Source organism: Carex rostrata, chromosome 1 (genome assembly GCF_964058835.1).
Source record: "Carex rostrata chromosome 1, lpCarRost1.2, whole genome shotgun sequence".
NCBI classification, from domain to species: Eukaryota; Viridiplantae; Streptophyta; class Magnoliopsida; order Poales; family Cyperaceae; genus Carex; species Carex rostrata.
In genome coordinates this window covers 1,988,226-1,995,842 of record NC_135918.1, presented here as the reverse complement: position 1 = coordinate 1,995,842, position 7,617 = coordinate 1,988,226, and the positions used below count along the sequence as shown (strand labels likewise).

General features: G+C 32.3%; 1 pseudogene across 1 annotated transcript; it reads left to right on the top strand.

The window, feature by feature from the left end:
* The first annotated feature begins 830 nt into the window (after positions 1–830).
* LOC144551390 (purple acid phosphatase 22-like) lies at positions 831–6,179 on the top strand (annotated as a pseudogene). Its single transcript, XR_013510816.1, has 6 exons — positions 831–1,065; positions 1,391–1,683; positions 4,066–4,309; positions 4,405–4,732; positions 5,650–5,738; positions 5,832–6,179. The product of XR_013510816.1 is annotated as a purple acid phosphatase 22-like (transcript).
* Positions 6,180–7,617: the final 1,438 nt, after the last annotated feature.

Genomic DNA, 7,617 nt, shown 5'->3' with positions numbered 1-7,617 from the left:
TTTTATAAAATGCTATTTCCTATTGAGTCCTCACAAGTTCAAATGTAGGTACTTCATTTTAAAAAATATTCCTGTTGATTCCTCGTAAGTTCAAATGTAGGTACTTCATTGTTTAGACACAATCAAAGAAAAAAATAAACAATTAGTTACAAAATTAAGGATAGATAAAATTTCTTCTGAAGCTTATAAGACGAAATCTTGATCAAGAAATTTGTTATGCTTTTTGCCGACTCAGTAACAGCAACAAGAAAAATATTCATGAAATTTTTTTATTCCTCTTTTATATGCAGTTTAAAAAAAATTAGGATTTAGAATAGTTTTCTGAACGCTTCCTTCTTTTGGGTACGGAAGTATAGAATTTTGAGTCCCTTATTTTTCAATGCATAAAATTTTTTAACTAAAGTTGCAAATTATATTTCGAACACTTTCTAATTTGGATTTGACTTTTAACTATCATAATGAAGCAACAGTACTACTCAATAAAGTCTATCACTTTGGGTAACAAGAATGAGACACTTTTTGCGAGGATAAAAAAGTGACTTTTTGCGAAGATAAAAAAGTGATTTTTTGCGACAGAGTACCGTCATTGTTCTGTTTTTTCTATTTGCGACGAAGTACTGTCATAAATGTACTTTTTTTCTCGCGAAAAGTGTCTACTATGTTGTTGTACTATATTATTCTAATGATCAAGGACCTGCACAAATTTGAGGGTGTGCACTTTGCAAATTACACAATACTCAAGAAGCATATCATAAAAAAATCATCTTGAGTGTGAGGGCACACAAACAAAACTAAATTAACGGATCTCCTTCTCATAACGAAACCCATTTTATCATCCATATATAGATCAATATAGATCAATATAGACCCCAAACCATTCTATTTTGACAATCCAAGCTTATGAAAATGGGGAGTTTATGGTCGGTCTTCGTGCAGGGCCTCTCGACAATTATTTTGTTATGTTGTGGAGTTGAGACTACTGCTCTGGAAAGGGATTACACAAGGCCGGGTCCCGGTCGGATCATACTGACCCAACATACAGATTCTAGTTCATTCCCACAACAGGTGTTTGATTAATCATTACTGTTTACAACCCTGTTGCACTTTTTAATTTCTTTTGTTTTCTTGTTTGAGATCTAAGTTATGTTCTCAATTAGTCTATACACTTCTCCTGTTATGATGAAAATCAATAATGCTTCAAGATTTGCCTCTCTGTGACTGGAGAATGACATATTGTTTGGAACTTCGAATTAAAAATCTTCAGTCTTGTGGAATAATCTTGAAAATAGAAAGCAAATCTCTAGTATTGAACTAATTCAGAAGCATCATGCTTTCTACATATCTTCAATATATTAATATCTTTTATTTGGGGGCAATAATACAATGCCAGGTGCATGTGTCAGCTGTAGGAAAGTACATGAGAATTTCTTGGATAACTGATGATCAATCTATGCCATCAAAGGTCGAGTACGGCAAGGTGTCGGGTAAATACAACGCAGTTGCATGCCCAAGGAGAGAGCAGCAGATACTTCTTTTTCGTGTACTTATCTGGTAAAATCCACAATGTCAAAGTTGGGCCACTCGAACCGGACACGGTGTATTACTACAGATGCAGTGGGGTTGGAGATGAGTTTAGCTTCAAAACAACCCCGGCGTCACTTCCTGTCGAGTTTGTCATAGTTGGTTGGTATTCTCCTTCAAGCATTTATTTTTTTTTTTCTTATTTTCTTGACAAATTTTCAGTTTTCCCATTTGGCGAGAATTCCTAAAGCCATTCTTGATTATCATGTGAAAGAAGAGACAAAAAGCTACTAGTTGAAATATTATGGAACAGGGCATAATACCAATTGTCGACTAGACTCCTAACTTCACATATATTAAGGCCTTCAATTATGGCGTTCAAGGAGCAATAACTCTGAGACATGCCAAGGGAAGGAGACCGGAAATTTTATAAATTGTCTTACCTTCTAAAATTTTCAAACAAAATATCACTCCTCTAAAATCATTAACAAAATGTCCTTATGGAACCCTCACTTTCCTCTTTCTTCCCCCTCTCTGTCCCTACCTTCTATTTACTCTCATCATGTTTGACACCTCATTATCTCTCATTAGGTTTTAATGAGTACATAAAAGATTTTAAAGAATATGTAATTCAAACAATATTTCTTTTGTAGACATGCAACAAATTTTTTAGTTATATAATATATATATTTAATACATATTTTTTTTAAGAGCTAGGCTACGGTGAGTTGCGAAGTAAAGCGACTATTTTACTTCACGCTCATAGTTTGCAATTTTAAAGTTCAAAACGTTGATCCGAACCGTTCATCTTGTTCTTCATATTGAAATGTGCTTGGAGACCAAATTTTACATTTTTTGGAATTGTTTTACTATTTATTAAGCAATTTTGAAAGTCGCTGATCTGATGGTCCAGAAAATTTTACTGTTTTTTACTGTTCACAGCAAAACAGCAATTTTAAAAAATGCTTAATAAATAGTAAAAAAATTCCAAAAAAAATATAAAATTTGGTCTCCAAGCACATTTCAATATGGATTAAATATCTAACGATTCGGATCGGTAATTTGGACTTTCAAAATAAAAATACAGCGTGAAGTAGAAACGCATTTTACTTCGCAACTCACTGTAGACTACCTCTTTTTTTAAAGTATTTATACTAATTTACATCACGATAAAATTATTTACACGATTATATAGTACATTATTAAAGATAAACTTTTAAATTAGTATTTTATTTATTTTACATTGTCTCATTTAATTAAACTTTCCTATATTCATTAAAAAATATAGTGAAAACTTTACTTAAAAAATATAAATATTTTTGAGATGTAAATAAGAAATACAAAATATGAGATACAATATAAGACATTGGTTATATGAAAATGACAATTATCTCCGGTACTGATGATGTCCAATTAGTAGATAGAAATGAGAATATATATTAGTGCTTAATTCTTGCATTCATGACATAATCGTTTTTGTAAACTTGAATCATAATATATCAAATTAATGCATATATATGCTCATCAGTAATCAAATAATTTAAATTCCTCCAAATATGATTATTATAATGAGACTTTTAAAAAAAAATAACACATATATAATCCTATTTCTCGAATAAGTAAAATATAAATTTAAGAGTTTATCTTTCTAATAATGTAAATAATTTTATCATGATACAGATGAGTATAAATACTTTAAGAAAAAAATATGTATTCGATAAATATATTATCTAACTAAAAAATTTGTTGTATATCTACAAAAAATTTATTGTTTGAATTATATATTTTTTAAAATCTTTAATGCACTCATTAAACTCTAATAAGAGATTTGATTTTGGTATCAATTTTAGGTACCAAGTCAGATATGCTATGATTTCAATGAAATCGGTGGTATATACCACTATTTTTCAAAAAAAAAAAAAACTCTAATAAGAGATAAATATGTGTCAAACTTGTTGAGAGTAAATAAGAGATAGGGAGAGAGAGAGGGAGAGAAGGGGAACTGAGAGCTCCAAGAACATTTTATTAATTATTTTAGAAGAAGAGTATTTTATTTTAAAAAAAAATTAAGAGCTATTTGAAATTTTTACATCCCCAAAGAATTAAATTAAAAATTGTAAATGATGGGTTCGTATGGATTAAATCATTAAAATGTTGGGCTTGTGCGTCCCATTTTTTCGATACCAAAAATTGACTAGCATGAAGGAAAGAAGTTTCTCTTGGTGCGGACGCCCCTCTGATCTGCTCATGGAGTACCAAGATAGATGGGACGAGACGAGAGCAATCAGAAAGAAGAAGAAGAAACAGAGAAGAGAAAAGCGCTTCGGTTGCCAGCAGTTGACCACTTGTCGAGAGGAACGTTACTACATAGTACTTATTGTGGGGACCTTGTAGTTCCTTCTTCTTTTTTTCTGTTATGCGCACAAGGTGTTCGACAGATGACCTCAATGATATTTTTGTTTGTGTACCAGTAGGAACATTAATAGTAGGAAATAACATTAAGTGCTACTGCTACCATCTTAGATTTTACTTGTGGTCTTGTAGGTGATCTAGGACAAACTGAGTGGACAAAGTCAACACTAGCACACATCGGTATGTTGGACTATGACATGCTGCTCATGCCAGGTGACCTTTCATATGCTGATTGGCACCAACCATTGTGGGACTCATTTGGCCGTATGATGCAACCCTATGCGAGCACCCGACCCTGGATGGTTATTGAGGGAAATCATGAAATCGAGGCGTTGACTTTCTTCGGCATGACACCCTTCATTGCGTACAATCACAGGTTAATCAGCCAGTTGATATTCTACATACTTTTGAAATAAATGTTGAATTTGATCATGCTGGTTAAAATACATTGGTGTTCTTACAATAATATAGGTGGCGGATGCCTTATGAGGAGAGTGGGTCAGACTCAAACCTCTACTACTCCTTTAATGTGGCCAGTTCGGTGCATGTCATCATGCTGGGCTCGTACACTAATTTTGAATCCAACTCGGCTCAGTACAAGTGGCTTGTTGCGGATCTGGCCAAAGTTGACAGATCAGTCACACCATGGCTGATTGTGTTGTTCCATGCACCATGGTACAACACAAACACAGCACACCAAGGGGAAGGTGAGAGCATGAGAAAAGCCATGGAGGCTTTGCTGTACAAAGCCCGTGTTGACGTCATATTTGTTGGTCATGTCCATGCCTATGAGCGCTTCGTAAGTTCATTGCATTCCTTCAACTTACTAGTTTAGGCCAAGTAAATTTGATTGTTCATACACTGAATCAATCCGTACTCAGTGGATCATCTTGTAAGGCATATGATAAAATTTTCCTATTAGGTTTATGATGAGGTACATGTACTGTAGGTGACAAGATAGGTAGAACTATTGGGCTTAAGAGTTGAGACCCTGAATGAAAATTGGTTATATTTTATTAATAGAAATGGCCACTAAAAAATAATTTGTACAAGAGTTGCATTAAGTATGCACAAAAAATAGAGTCAATTATTTGTTATTTTAACTATCATGACCACATAAGTTAGAGGGAAGATTCAGTACTTACCATATGAATACATAAAAACACTGTAACCTCTGTATGTAGCTTATCATGTGTATACTATTTTTTTTAATTTAAGCATTATAATTCTCTGATAGTATTAGTGTGGATTGGTTAAGCATGTTGTATCGGATATATGGATAATATTTTTTTATCGAGAACTTGGTCCTGGGGATGCTGTGAAGCCAATTAAAGGCGGCCCATCCGCTTATAGTGATGTACTAAAATAGCGAGTTAAACAAAAATGAGCAATCTGTGACAAAAAAGTATTATGTTAACAAAAATAATTAGGGATCTCTACAAATTTTTATGGTTGGACAAGAGAAACTGAACTTTTAACCAAAAAAAAATTTTATGTTCTTCCTCAAATGCTAAGGAAAAGCTACAGGAAAAACAATTAAAATTGTTAGACCCTTTATGGTTATACCTATAGATCAACTTGATAGATTTGGTTCAGCCCAGGTTTTGCATAAAATTTGGAAGCAGAAGGTAAATGCTATGATTTATTTAAGTTCGCATAACATTTAGGAAACAATTGAGATCTGATTTGGTAATGCATAACCATATTTTGTTGCAGACACGGATCTATAATGAAGCAGAAAATAGCTGTGGCCCAGTATACATAACCATTGGTGATGGAGGTAACCGAGAAGGCCTTGCTCTCGAGTAAGATTTTAACTTTCGTGTCTAAGCTTACTCCATATCCATTAAAATTTATGACCAGTCGGCTAACATTCTTTATCTAAATTGGCTATGAAGCTTTAATGCCAACCACAAGTATGCAAAACTATCCTTGTTCCGTGAAGCAAGCTTTGGTCATGGCCGGTTGCGGGTTATTGATGGTAAGAAGGCACACTGGTCATGGCACAGAAACAATGACTTGGTTGCGACGGTGCGAGATGAGGTGTGGCTGGAGAGCCTTAGTTCGTCAAGTGCTTGTCATGATGGGACCAAAATTAAGGAGGAGCTGTAGATCCCTTTGATGAATGAAACACGTGTAATTGTTTTTTATTGTAATGCTTCAAATTAGACTAATATGTATTGTGTATAGATGTTGCTCTGATAATGGATTGGAAGACCATTATATGATCTTAATTCTTATACAAACAAGTTAGGTGCTCACTTTGCCTGTCAGTGCTTTTGACAGATTTTTTTTAATATTTTGTATGACTGTGTGCAAAATAGCTGGGGTCTATTTTCCTGTTAGTATTACCACAAAAGTTGTGGGCGTTATAATAAACTAGTATTGTGTATGTGGATTACAACAACGAAAACATACTATAAGAAAATAAAAATAAAAATTATCATACAAAATAACATATTTTAAAAAAATTAAAAAATTAGACCAATAAAAAAAATAGACCAATATATTCTCATGCAAATATAAAGTCCATTTATTAATCTTCATTCTTATATTTATCTATGTATATATTTTTTTTTCATTGTGATTTCGATCAACAAAGTTGAATTGGAACTCATCTCTATGAATTCTTTTGAATTGAAATCACATAAAGTTAATTGAATAGTATGTTCCGATCTGACCTCAAATAATTCTCAACTTTTGTAGGAAACTACCATTTGTTTTTCCAAAAAAAAAAAAAAAAACACTTGCACTGTTATACTTGTCTCACTCTTCTATTTTTTGCATACTGGTATAATGCAGTGCAGTATTGCGAATTATTCCAACAGTTTGGTTCCAAATGTTGAATAATTATTCTTCCATTGATCTATTTAGGCTTTTTGGTAAAAGAGTTTCATTTTGTAGAAGAATTTTTTTTGTTCTATTATAACATGTTTCCTTTGCAACGTACGGGTACGATACTAGTTACATACCTATGAGCTCTTTTTTTTTACTGAACATTTTTTTGTCATGTTACTTTATGAGGAAACAAGAGGAAAAAAAATCACTGAAAATAAGTTGTATTATTTGTTGTTGTCATGTTACAACACCTTCTGTTATGTTATTGTTATAAGGGTTATCTCCATCTTTCTAGGATTTATATGTATTGATGTATCTAAAATAAAGAATAAAGTCTACTTAAATGAGATTATTAAATGACAAATTCAATCTCTTATATGATATAAAAAATAAAAGAAATGAAGATACATGACCGATCAATTATCAATCAATCAAAAATTCCTTAAATGACATTTATAAAATGAAAATAAATGAGGACCAAAAGAAGACAGACTAAATAAACTTGTGGCAAATAAGTGCGGCGAGTACACATCTAATTAAATTTAGACTTATACACATAAAAAAAAAAAAAAAAGATACATAAAATCAAAATAAGACAGATTATTTATTCGAAGGCCTGATATTCAATTTGAAATTTCATCTTTTAATCATAGGCCGTTGGCGGATCAAGACATCTAGGTGCTTAATATAAGAATAAAGATTTTGCAAATTCGAAATTTGTTCATCGATATAAAAAATGAGGAGGGTTCAAATGCCTCCATTTTCTAAAACTTTAATAACTCAAAATTTAAAACTTAAAAGTCAAAATAAAACCGTTGGATATGATCTAGATCATTTTATCTATGT